The following is a 15,000-nucleotide window of genomic DNA, read 5'->3' as shown; positions in this document are numbered from 1 at the left end:
TGCTATTTATTTGTTTTTGACATTTTTTGGGATGTTTTCTGTTTGACTGAAATGTAAACAGTTAAAAGTTTAAAGAGTATAGAGTTTAATTTGTGTTGTCTTTGCATTCAGATTTATACGGATTTTAAAAAGTATTAAGTGAATAATTAAATTACTTATTTTATTAAGTCATTAAGTTACTTTTCAGACAGAGTAATTAGAAAAGTAATCTAAATACAATTCTAATGACATAAACCTTTTTCAAATAACATGCCCAGCACCGACTGATCTTAATACAGTGTGCAGTGGCTGAGCTGCTCATACTGATGGATGTCTACTGTATATATTGAAGCGCAGGTGTGAAATATGGTGTTAATTGTTCTCTAAGTATCCTGTAAACACACAAGCTGTTGCGAGCCGCTCTGTACACACACCTGTTGTTCACCCAGTTTACCCACAATGACCTGCTCTCAGTCTAATCTGCTTTCTAAATGTTTGCCGACAGATTGGAGTGTTGGATCTGTGTTTTGCATTGTGATTTCCATCACTGCTGCAAAGCCTGCTGGGACATCCGTGAGGATTGGTCAAGAACCTGCTGCTGTACTGGTAAGTGATGGGAGATTTTAGGCTTGATGTAAACACAGCTTTTTATCTTGTGCTTGGAAGAATATTTTCTAAAAATCTTAATGTGCTATAAAGTGTTTTGGTCATTGATTTTAAAGCACAGAAAATGAAAGTGTTTTTGAAAATGTTATTGAAAGCAATGGGATTGTGCATGTTCATGCGCATTATGTTGAGTGGGACATGCATACTGTAACGTACTAGAGCGTACAACAGAGGTGGAGTTTCAAAATGGTCAGACAGACAGGTCAAGACCAAGCAGCAACCTCCCTCTTTCCCTCTTGAAGCAAATACGCAATTGAAATTCCACTAGTCCTAGCTCCATATAGAGCAAATTTCTATTGAGCCCACATTTAAAATGGTTAACTTTACAACAGAATAAAAGGTGTTTACAGCCTGCTACAAAGAACGATTTTGGTGTATATAGCTAATATTACTCTTCATGACAACTGTGAGGGGGGTGAATTTTTATACAACTCATCTGTTTCCTTCATATTAGGTTATATTAAGTCTGCATAATTAAGGGCGTGGCCACTTGAGTGACAGCTAGGTCTTGCTGGTCGCATCACTTCACCTCAGCTGATTCCGGCTGATTAGCCGCTGAACTCTGCATACACATTGTATTTTTGTTGTTTTATGTGGCTTTACACAGTCAGTTGCTTTTTAGAATTATTTCCTACAATTATCAGATACTATAGCATGCTGTGTGCACTTTACTGTGCTCACAAACCATTCGCGTGGCCTCCATTTCCCAGGTGAGTGGAATTATACACTTATATATCATCTCTATAAATGTGTTTGTTTTATTTAAGATCATTTATATAGTTTTATAATTTTCTTTAGAGGTGTAATACACTCCAGAATCTGACAGATTGATTAGCTGTAGGCTCTAAAACAGTCATCTGAAGCGTTGTCATACAGTGTTATGTCTGGATTTCATAATTAGCCTTGCATTTACTAACACAGACTATATCTGAAGTATTTGGGAGTAATTCGCATTTTCCTCCTGTAGAAAAACGTCATAAGAACAATGTTTAGTGGCTTAATGTATAATAGCAGTGTTTTAAAAGACTAAACACTTTATTGATATAGTTTACAACCAAGCACATGTGGCCAGAACACAAACGAGTCGCGGGTAATGAAGTATTAAGCGTTTCTCCCATAGAAAAGCCAGTCTAAGCAAAATGCTAGCAAGCATCTGTAACTCTGCTCATGCTCCACCTCTTTGCCCTTGTTTGGTATCCCCCGGTCAATGTAATGATGCGCAAATAAAATGGGTATGGTTGGCCACGCCTACTGGTAGCTTCCTTTGGGTTCTTCAGAAACCTATGGGTGACATCACAGATACTACGTCCATATATTTTACAGTTTATGCATGGAACATATGCTGGATAAATTGGCGGTTCATTCCACTGTGGCAACCCTGGATTAATAAATAAAAGCAGTTTAAATTTTTTTAAAAGCCATTTTAAGGTCAATATTATTAGCCCCCTTAAGCACTCCAGAATATGACATTGATTAGCTATAGGCTCTTGAACAGTCATCTAAAATGTTGTCATACAGTGTTATGCCTGGGTTTCATAATTAGCCTTGCATTTACTAGCACAGACTATATCTGAAGTACTTGGATGTAATCGGCGTATTCCTCCTGTAGAAAAAGACCAATGTTTAGTGGCTTAATGTATTATAGCAGTGTTTTTAAAAGTCTAAACACTTTATAGATATAGTATACAACCAAGCACATGTGGTCAGAACATAAACGAGTCGCAGGAAATGAAGTGTTAAGCGTTTCTCCAATAGAAAAGCTTATCTAAGCAAAATTATTGCAGGTGTCTGTAGCTCCGCTCACACTCTTCACACTCACGCCTCTTTGCCCTTGTTTGGTCGGTGCGATGATGTGCGAACACAATGGCGACGGTTGGCCACGCCTACTGGTAGCTTCATTTGCGCTCTTTAGAAACTTATGAGTGACGTCACGGATACTACATCTATATCTTTTACAGTCTATGGTCAAGACATAAGCAAACAACTTGTGATGCCCGATCATGAACGAATCGTTCTTTTTAACCGGATCTTCCAAGTGAACAGTTCGAACCAGTTCACCAAAGCGAAAATCGCTTCTCCAGTAAGCACTTATTCACAAGTTACTTACTTTTTAATATGCTGATATCAGGGATGGGCAAAATACATTGAAATGTATTTTAAAATAAACTACAAAATACCTCAGTTTTTAAAATACAGCAGCAACAAATGTATCAAAACAAAATACTGTATTTTGTATTTTGAAAATACTACAAAATACTTTTAAAGGGAGCATGACATTCGCAAACCTTCCATCAACAGACCTATTCGATCAATTCCTTCACCATTAAACTGACTTAGTGAAGTAAACAGTGTTTGACAGCGACAGCGTTTCCCTGAGCAAGTTTAAGTCAGCTTCTCCTAACATATTCACCTACTGCTGCACATGAGGAGCCATTCGTCAACTTTATAGACATTCATAAAGTTTCTCTTTCATTTTAGTGTAACTTTGTACAAATATCACACAGAAAGTCCTGTCTTGAAGATGTTTAATCACTGTAAAAGTCATGTAATGTATACTATTTATTTTTTCTTTTGTAAATAATAATAATAAAACAGATTACTGACCATTTAACTGTTTATTTACAATAAAACAGCTCCCTTATTATGGTGGTAGGCATATCCCTTATTTACACATCCCAATGTTGACAGGCATGATGGGACGATAACCGTTTTCAAGGTATGGAAAAGTCAAGGTTTTAAAACCGCCAAAATTCGTTTAGCTGCTAGATGTAAGTCAGAAAACGTTTCTATGTTCCTTCTTAATGCCAACTGTCGAAAAACGTTATCGATAAAATGCTTATGATAAATTGATGTTTGTTTACCTTCAAGCTCTGCCGCGTGTACACGTGAAGCAGCCGGTGAGCGCCAGCACACACACATCTTATATACCATCAGCGAACAACAAAAGCCCGACCCCTTCTGTGTGTACAAGTACAAGTGCAGTCGTTTCGAGGTCGTTTCTGGTTAATGATGTCAGAATTTACCGGTATTTGGGAATGAATGTGTGAATGTTATTTTCCGGAAAGTTCCGGAACGATCTTGCCTGTGTGAACAGCGCTTTTTTTTTTATTTACCGGTATAGTCGTTCCGGTAATTTTCTGGATATTTACTGGTATCACTGTGTGAAAGGGGCTATTAACTGAGGTGTTTAAATAGTGTGTGCAATCTGCTGCAGCTGTGCCAGTGTAATCAGTGTTCAAATCAGTTTCAGCTGTGAGATGCAAATAATGATGGTAGGTGTAGTCCTAGAGAATGGATGGCGGAGTGCCCTCTAGTGGCTCTGGTGAGTACTCCAGCTAATGACTTGTAACACAAGTTACAGCACTAGGCTACCGGCCTATTATTTTATTTTAGTTAATTACATTGTAATTTGATTTCTATTCCTCTTTTTATATTTTGTATTGATTTTATTAATTTTTCTTATTTTTTTATTTTAACCAAGTGATTTATTTAAATATAAATTAGTTAATATTTGTATAATTAATATTTATTCATTCATTCTCTTTTCAGCTTAGTTCCTTTATTAATCAGGGGTCGCCACAGCAGAATGAACCGCCAACTTATCCAGCATATTTTTTTTTCCCAGCAGATGTCCTTGCAGTCACAACCCTACACTGGAAAACACTCATACACTCTTGCATTCACACACATACACTACGGACAGTTTAACTTATCCAATTCCCCTATAGCACATGTGTTTGGACTGTGAGGGAAACCGGAGCACCCGTAGGAAACCCGCACCAACACGGGGTGAACATGCAAATTCCACACAGAAATGCCAACTGACCCAGCCGGGGCTCGAACCAGCGACCTTCTTGCTGTGAGGCGATTGTGCTACCCACTGTGCCACCATGACACCTTATATTTAATATATTGACTATTAATAATATGATTACATGAAAGAAACAAAACGCTATTGGCTGTTTTTTTAAAAGGGGAGGGGCTACTATATCTCATGCCTTGTCTTCAATCTCAATCATTGAACAAATGCACTTCATGGGACCTTTACTTTTGGTTTCAGCACATGGTTTCCATGTTTTTGAGTCTATCTGATGTCTCTCAGACTCATATACAGTGCTGTATAATCTAGTAAATGCTGTAAGTCAGCCGGTGATGGCTGTGGTTTGATGATGGCAGAAGCAGAAAGTGTCCAGCCAGCAGAAAAGCATCTGAGATTCAGCTCTTCCTCTAGATTTACTGTCAGATGAAAGGAATCCTCTTTGCTGGAGGATGAAGAAACACATCTGTGCTGAAGACGCAGACGAGGCACACTGAAAAAAAATATTAATTCGTTGAATTTATATATAAAAAATTAAGCTAAGTGGTTGCAAACTATTAATATGGGTTGAATTTAAACAAACTAATTCTATTTATCAATATTCAACTTAATTTGTTTGTTTAAATTAAAGTACAAATTAAATCAACACTAACCAGATTGATTTTGTTAGCTCACATTGCTAGTTTTGGGACGGACAATTCATCTGAGCATGTCATTAAGAAAAAAGTTTGCCCTTGTAGTCTTTAACTGAAATCTGAAGCTGTACCTGTTTGTTTTCAGTTAAATTCTCAGATTAGGTTTAGCTGAGGTGTTGAGGGCGTGGCTAAAATACTTAACCACGCCCCTCTAACTCATCGCTATGACCTCAAGCATAAATGGTGAGCAGGAGGAGTCTGTTTACCCTTTTCCCCATCTTTCTGAATGAAATGCCTACTTTACTACATCCAATCAGCTTGAAGTAGAAAAAAACAAGCCACGCCCATTTTTTTTTTACTAATTTAATATTCTCTTTCTTTATGAACTGGCTCACAATATGAAAACCAAAATGGTCGCAGCTTCCAGTTCATGTGGACTTCGAATTGTTTGCAAACACTTACCTTATTGTTTTTTTTTTGTAGAGCCAATGAATCTTTTTTTTTTCAATGGTCAAACCCAAATGTTTCATGGGCACCAGATACACGTGCTGGTTTGTTCAGAGCCATGAATCAGGGAGAAATCGGAGCGATCGATGCTGACTGTGCTGGTATAGCATTTGATTCATTAGCTCCGAGCTTTTAGTATTCAGAAACAGCAAAAGCAAATGGCTGTGACTAATGAGGCTAGTGTAATAGGTGTTGGTAACAGTGTTATTTTAGTATCATTGATTACCGTTGTAGAGCTCAGTGCTGGGTTCAGGAGCGTTTTATTCTGGAGATCTATAGGTCTCGTCTTGTTACCGTTTATATGCGTATATGTGTGTAGTCTTGTCTTGATGACTGTAATGTCTTTTTCATTCAATTTTGAGCCAATATCTAACATGAATCAAACTATTTGTCTTTTTTTTTGACTGGAATATTTGTATTAATTAATTAATTAATCCACTCATTTATTTATTTATTTATTCATTGATTTGTACAGATGTTCAGTTTATTTTTTTATTCACTCATTCATTTATATATTTATTCATTCATTCATTGATTTGTATAGATGTACAGTTTATTTATTTATTCACTCAATTATTCATTTATTTATTTATTCATTCACTCCCTCATTCAGTCATTTGTACAGATGTTTAGTTTATTCATTCATTCATTTATTAATTCATTAATTCATTCATTTCAACATGTTCAGTTTATTTATTTACTCTAATATAAATTAATTAATTATTTAATTCATTCATGCATTTGTACAGTTGTTCTGTTATTTTTATGTTTATTCATTCACTCACTCATTTATTATTTTTTTATTCATTCATTCCCACATTGATTAATTCTTTCATTTGTACAGATGTTCAGTTTATTTTTATTTATTCACTAATTCAGTAATGTATTGACTTATGTATGTATTTGTTTACTCATTGATTGATTCATTCATTCATTCACTCATTCTATCATTCTTTTGTTCATTTTTATAGATGTTCAGTTTATTCATTTATTTATTCATTCATTTATTTATTTATTTTTTGTTATTTAATCATTCATTCATTTATTTATTCATTCACTAATTCATTCATTCCTTCTTTAGTTATTTTTATAGATGTTCAGCTTATTTATTTATTGATTCACTCATTTATTTATTTATCTGCTTATGTATTTATTTGTTTATTCATGCATTCATTCATTCATTTGTACAGATGCTCAATTCATTCATTCATTCATTCATTCATTCATTCATTCATTCATTCATTCATTCATTCATTTGTATTTGTAACCTAATAGTGTGTGTGTGTGTGTGTGTGTGTGTGTGTGTGTGTGTGTGTGTGTGTGTTTGTTTATGTGTCTCTCTGTTTGTCTGTGTCTGTCTGTCTCTCTTTCTCTGTGTGTGTTTGTGCGTGTGTGTGTGTGTGAGAGATGAAGTGTTTTGTTCACTCTTGCTTCCCTTTCACCTCTGGCATTTGTCAGTAGGAGTGACAGCGTGAAGACGAGAGGCTCATCCATTATTGAAGAGCTTTCATTATCTGAGAGAAGAGTTAAACACAGCAGACCTGACGCACGCTGGGCTCAGAGAGCTTCTACACTGACTTATGAGAGCTTTCCTAAAGGTGTTCATCACAAGGGTTAATTCACATCTAAAGAAAGTTATTATTTCACATACATCTTTGCATTTAAGTTTAAAATTGTGCTTAAAAAGAGTTAAGCTATAAATATAAGGTTTTGATTTTAGGTAATGTTGTATTTAAAATAAAAATATGTTTAGTTTCAGTTAAGCCAGGTACAAAAATCTATGCAGTAAAAAAATCTATGCATCCCTCTTTTAGGCTCTTTTTAATTGTTAATTTTTTTATTAGGTTTGTTAGGTTCTGACAATGTTTATTGTTAATTCTTTTGTTGTAAAGTGTCTTTGAATGTCATTTCTAAAATATTATATCATATATTAGATTATGGTGGTTTTTCATCAACTCTAACTCTAAGCTTTGTTTATAAACACCCTACATCAAATAATGTCATTTTTCTGGATGTTGATGCTATTGAGGTATGCTAGAGTATTTGAAAACTGAAAAGATTTTCATTGTAAATACAATCCCAGCTGGCACTGATTCACAAAACTATGACTAGAAGTTCTGTTTTCTGTATTCCAGGCCAATAGTTGGTGCTGTAACTCCTGTAGTTCACATAAAACACATATATCACTTTGACAAAATGACATTTCTGTAGTTTAAAGTCAGCTTGAAACACGTTAAGACTGTGCTTTTTCCTCTGTCATGATGTTCATCCACTTGAAATGGTCCTGAAATTAGAAAGAAAAATGTAGGGCGGTGCTTGATTTTGTCCTTTGGGAACTGATTAGATTGTTGGAAGATGGGTGTTGCTAACAAAATGAAGGAAACTTGACGAATTAGTGAAGGCAGAGCAGAAATGAGAGACGCCCTGATAGCCCCTCACTAAAGGACTGATAGCTCCTCCCTAAAGGTCTGATAGCTCCACCCTAAAGGACTGATAGCCCTGCCCTAAATGATTGAAAACTCCGCCTTAAATGACTGCGAGCCCTGCCCCTAAATGACTGATAGCCCCGCCTTAAATTACTGATAGCTCCACCTTAAATAACTGAGCTCCACCCTAAAGGACTAATAACTCCAGCCTAAAAAACACATAACTCTGCCCTTAATGACTGATAGCCCCGCCCTAAATAACTGATAGCTCTACTCTAAAGGACTGATAGCTCTGCCTTTAATGACTGATAACTCCACCCTAAATGACTGATAGATTAGCCTTATATTAATGATAGCTCCACCCTAAAGGACTGCTAGCTCTGCCTTAAATGACTGATAGCCCCACCCTAAATGACTAATAGCCCCGCCTTGAATTACTGATAACCCCGCCTTAAATGACTGATAGCTCTGCCCTAAATGACTGATAGCTTCACCCTAAAGGACTGCTAGCTCTGCCTTAAATTGCTGATAGCTCCTCCCTAAATGACTAATAGGCCTGCCCTAAATGACTAATAGCCCCGCCTTAAATTACTGATAGCCCCGCCCTAAATGACAGATAGCGCCACACTAAATAACTGATAGCTCCGCCTTAAATGACTGATAGCTCTCCCCTAAATGACTGATAACTCCGCCCTAAATGAATGAATGATAGCTCTCCCCTAAATGACTGATAGTCCCGCCTTAAATGACTGATAGCTCCGCCCTAAATGAATGATACCTCTCCCCTAAATGACTGATAGCCCCGCCTTAAATGACTAATAGCTCTGCCCTAAAAGAATGATACTTCTGCCCCAAATAACTGATAGTGCCGCCTTAAATGACTAATAGCTCTAAATGAATGATACCTCTGTCCTAAATGACAGACAATGCCGCCTTAAATGACTGATAGCTATGACCTAAAGGACTGATAGCCCCTCCCTAAAGATCTGATAGCTCTGCCCTATGTGACCAGAAATCCATGTAACCAGAAGTGAAGAAAATTCATTTCCCAGGGGTTCAAGATGAATATAATGAATAATAATGAAGTGCACAGATGCATTGTTTATATTAAGTGTTTATATTAAGTTATTAAGTGCATTGTTTAATTAATTAATATATTGTTTATATTAAGAAGTTCGGACTTTAAAATGGTATTGTTTTTAAACGTTAACGTTTTTTCAGGCCCCCAAAATTCCACTGTCGTAAGAATAAATAGCCAATATGTGCAAAAAGTTAGCTTTTTTTCGTTGAAATCATGTAAAATGTCAGTCCTCGAGTGAGCAGTCACACTTTGAATGACTTATCGTCGTCCTGTATGTTTCTTTTATGGACAGATTCACCTTCAACACCAAGACCGGTTTTAGATCCCATTCTTTTATTCTCCATTGATTCTCCTGTTCTGAAATTCCTCCGTGAAGAAGTGAACGTGGCCTGTGTGACGTCCTCCGGGACCGAGCGAACGAGCAGATATTCAGTCTTTGAAAAGCCAGAGCTGCTTGAAGACATCCGACACAATGCTCGCGGCGTCAGAAAGTCATTTCCATCTCAATGACACACGTCTCAACATTCCTCCAACAGAGATATAACAAATAACACAATAATTAGACGCGATTCCGTGTTGAGGAGCCCATATTAGCATGATAATGAGAAAGTAATTAGTAATACCTCCGCGAGAGGCACAGATCGGCCGGCTCAGCAAACTCAGCTGTATTGTTATATCACTTTTCCGACAATTGTGATTGAAAGAATGGCCGTGTCGTAAAACTCATCGGCGCCTCCGAGGAGCCTTTTGTGGCCTTGGCGAAATGAAATAACGCCGGGTTTTTGGATGAGGAGGAATTACAGGACGAGGGGAGTAATTATATTCGATTGTTTCCAGCGTTCACCTCTGTTCTTCGTCACGCTCCGCACCATCAGCCTCCCTCCGAGCACATCTTTTATTATGACACTCTCCTCGGCCCGTACACTACATCTGATCCCCTCTCATTATGCAAATCAATTTCATTTGGGGAGAAAAAGCTGGGAGTTGGTGAACAAAGACAGCTGAAGAGGGCACCGAGGGGAGTGAAAATTGGAAGTGGGAATGGGGTCCTCGATGATTTTTTTTTTTCTGGTGGAAATCAAATCTTCGGTTACTTGTCTTCGCAGTGTAATGTCGGTTTAATTTTCCATATGCAACATTAAAGAGTTTAGACGCATGATTTTCCTTTGAAATCTACCGCGGTTGCTCAGATTTAGTCAGTCAGAAAATACTAGTAAGGAAATTATTTCCATATAAAATTATTTATTTGAAAAACTGTCTCTGTTTTTATGTTAATATTACAATATAGCAGAATGTTCTAAGAAATAAAAATTATTCATTAAGCCAAAACATGTTAACAGCAAACTAAATCTTGCTTGAAATGTGATAGCAATGTGCTAAAACATGTAACGTCAGCAACAAGCTAAATTTGCTAGAAACGTGATTAGCAGTGGGCCAACAACTTAAACGTATGTGTATGTTATGTTAACCATATGCCAAAACTTGTTAGAAAGACGATAGCAGTGGTGCAAAACATTTAAGCAACATCTTAGACATATGCTAAAACTTGATAGCAATGTGATAACATGTTTACAACATATTAAATATGTTATCCACATGCTAAAACTTGTTCGAAATGTGATAGCAGTATGCTAAAATGTTATCCACATTTCATTAGCTTTTAATTTGTTAAACCGTTTTAGAAACGAGATGATAATGCTAAAACATGTAAGATGTTAACATGTTAACATTTGCTAGAAACATGATAGTAGTGGGGCAAAACATTTAAGCAACATCTTAAACAAATGCTAAAACTTGATAGCAATGTGCTTACATGTATTCAACATATTAAATATGTTATCCAAATGCTAAAACTTGTTCGAAATGTGATAGCAGTGTGCTAAAATGTTATCCACATTTCATTAGCATTTGATTTGTTAAACTGTTCTAGAAACGAGATGATAATGCTAAAACATGTAAGATGTTAACATGTTAACATTTGCTAGAAACATGATAGCAGTGGGGCATGCATTTAAGCAACATCTTAGACATATGTTAAAACTTGATAGCAATGTGCTAACGTGTTATCAACAAATTAAATATATTAGCCATATACTAAAACTTGTTAGAATCATGATAGCAGTATGTTAAGATGTTATCAACATTTCATTAGCATTTTATTTATGTTAAACCATTCTAGAAACATGATAGTAATGTGTAAAGATGTAAGATGTTAACATTTGCTAGAAACATGATGGCAGCGGAGCCAAACATTTAAGCAACATCTTAGACATATACTAAAACCTGATAGTAGTGTACTAACATGTTATAAACATATTAAATGTTATCCATATGCTAAAACTTGTTAGAGACATGATAGCAGTGTGCTAAAATGTTATCAACATTTTATTTGTTAAACCATTCTAGAAACATGATAGTAATGCTAAAACATGTAAGATGTTAACATGTTAACACTTGCTAGAAACATGATTGCAGTGTGTAAAACATTTTAACAACATGTTAGACATACGCTAAAACTTGATAGCAATGTGCTAACATGTTATCAACAGATTAAATATATTAGCCATATGCTAAAACATGTTGGAATCATGATAGCAGTATGTTAAGATGTTATCAACATTTCATTAGCATTTTATTTATGTTAAACTATTCTAGAAACATGATAGTAATGCTAAAACATGTAAGATGTTAACATTTGCTAGAAACATGATAGTAGCAGGGCAAAACATTTAAGCAACATGTTAGACAAATACTAAAACCTGATAGCAATGTACTAACATGTTATGAACAAATTAAATATGTTATCCATATGCTAAAACTTGTTAGAGACATGATAGCAGTGTGCTAAAATCTTTTCAGCATTTTATTAGCATTTTATATGTTGAACCGTTGCAGAAACATGATAGTAATGCTAAAACTATCATTAAAAACTAACATTTGCTAGAAACATGATTGCAGTGTGTAAAACATTTTAGCAACATGTAAGACATATGCTAAAACTTATAGCAATGTGCTAACATGTTATAAACATTAAATATGTTACCCAGATGCTAAAACTTGCCAGAAAAATGATAGCAGTGTGCTAATATGTTATCAACATTTCATTAGCATTTTATTTGTTAAATCATTCTAGAAACATGATACTAATGCTAAAACATGTAAGATGTTAACATGTTTACATTTGTTAAAAACATGATAGCAAAATGCTAACATGTTCTAGACATGTTATTGTCATGACATCAATATACTAAATTACCTAAACAACATGCTAAATCATTCTAAAACATGATACAAATGTGATAAAATCATACAGGCAACATGTTTAGAAACTATGTTTTAGCAAACATGGTAAATGTTAGACACAACCTAAAACGGGCTAAAACAGTGATATGGAAAGGTGTTAACAACATCTTATCATCTTGACTGCAATGTGTTAAACATGTTAACAAATTGCTAAAAATATGATAGCAATGTGTTAACATACTAAAAACAAGTTAACTTGGAAGAGATAATACATAACATGTTACCAATATGCTAAAATAATTCTAGAAACATGATAGCAATATACTAAGATGTTATCAAAATAAAACATGCTAACATTGTGCTAAAACTTGCAACATGTTAACACTGTGTTAAAGCTAGCTAGAAACATGATACAATAAATTAACATAATAAAAGCATGCTAGTAATATGCTAAAACAATATGTTAAAATTCGCCGGAAACATGATAGCAATATACTAAGATGTTATCAACATAAAACATGCTAACAATGTGCTAAAACTTGCAACATGTCAACAGTATGTTCAAAACAGCTAGATACAAGATAGCAATGAGGTAACATCATAAAAACATGGTAGCAATATGCTAAAACAACATGCTAAAACTTGCAAAAACATGCTAGCAACATATTAAATGTTAGCCATATGATAAAACAACGTATATCAATGTGTTAAAAATCCCTAGAACCACCAGCTAGCATTTAACAAGCACCCAAAATTCCATAGCTAACAGCTAACAATGTCTTAACAAACACTACAGAAATTACGTATTTTTTTGGAAAACGAGCTTAAGTATAAAAGTCAAAGGGTTACAGGCTAATTTATTGAGCATGAAAAAGAAAAATTAGTTAAGGATCTGGGCTGTTTCTCCCAGACAGCAGTGGTTTTTCTGTCGTGTAATCTGACAGACGAGAACAGCCTCACGATCCTCGCTTCAACACGGTAAGAGTATTCATTTATGCACTGTGATTAACACACTAGCTGGTAATTTATTGGTCATGTTAAGTAGTTAGTGCTTGATTAGGTTGAGGTGAAGCTGCCACAGTAAAGGTCGAGTTCACCGCGGCTTTGAGGTCAAGTTGATAAAGTCACTAATTAAACAGAACAAAATTACACATGGTTCCTCCTGCATATATTGACGTACAACTGCAATCCTACTGTGGCTAATGTCAAGTATATTAGTGTGTAATTTAATAAGATCTAATGGTGTGTATATATATATACACACACATATATATATATATATATATATATATATATATATATATATATATATATATGGGCAATATGACACAAGCAGGAGTATGATTTGATGCATATTTTCTTATAAGTATTTTTTCTTGTTTAGATTTATGTTATAAATATATATATATATATATATATATATATATATATATATATATATATATATATATATATATATATATACAGTTGAAGTCAGAATTATTAGCCCCTCTTTTGAATTTTTTTTCTGATTTAAATATTTCTCTAATGATGTTTAGCAGAGCAAGGAAATTTTCGCAGTATGTCTGATAATATTTTTTCTTCTAGAGAAAGTCTTATTTGTTTTATTTTGGCTAGAATAAAAGCAGTTTTTAATATTTAAAAACCATTTTAAGGACAAAATTGTTAGCCCGTTTAAGCTATATTTTTTTCGATAGTCTACAGCAGTGGTGCTCTAACCTGTTCCTGGAGATCAACCGTCTTGCAAAGTTCCGCTCCAACCCTGATCAAACACACCTGAACCAATTAATTAGGACCTGAATAGCACTTGTTAATTACAGTCAGGTGTGTTTGATATGGGCTGCAACTAAAATTTGCAGGAAGGTCGATCTCCAGGAACAGGGTTGGTCACACCTGGTCTAAAGAGACCATCGTTATAAAATTGCTGCTTCCGGAACCATATAGTTCCTATACAGTACGCTAAAATCAGTATGCGAGCCGAGTGGTATGTCCGAATTCATAGAATTCGAAAATCAGTATGCGAGAAGTACCCGGATGATTTACTGCTTCCCGGCGAGATACTGAAGTGCGCATCCCATGAATGCTGTGCTATCCCATGATGCCCCACGAGAGAATTCATGAATGGGAGTCACATCACGTGATCATAACAAAATGGCGGATGTAGTACATCCGAATTCCATTCATACTGTATTCATACTTTTCTAACGGCCGAATATTACATTTAAATTCAAATGCAGTACCTACTGAGTAGTAGGCGGTTTCAGACGCAGCCAATGTCTTGCCTAATTACCCTAACCTACCTAATTAACCTAGTCAAGCCTTTAAATGTCACTAAGCTGTATAGAATGGTCTTGAATAATGTCTAGAAAAATGTCTAGTTATATCCAAACACACGTCCTGTTCTTATGCCCCATATGGTGATGCAGACGTCTTCAAAACCCCACAGGTGGACAAATCTAAACTTGTTTTTTGTTAAAACAAATACAAATATACATATAACAAATAATACTGCTAATAATAATAACAGTATACTAATGCAAATTGTCATGAATAAACTGAAAAAGCCCCCAGAGGTGAAGAGGGCATGTAGGCAGTGGCTTTTATATTTAGGTAGAAAATAATAATTTTTGTAAAATTTTAATCCTT

Source organism: Danio aesculapii, chromosome 6 (genome assembly GCF_903798145.1).
Source record: "Danio aesculapii chromosome 6, fDanAes4.1, whole genome shotgun sequence".
Taxonomy (NCBI): domain Eukaryota; kingdom Metazoa; phylum Chordata; class Actinopteri; order Cypriniformes; family Danionidae; genus Danio; species Danio aesculapii.
The sequence above is the reverse complement of the archived record's forward strand: the minus strand, read 5'-3'. Positions refer to the sequence as shown.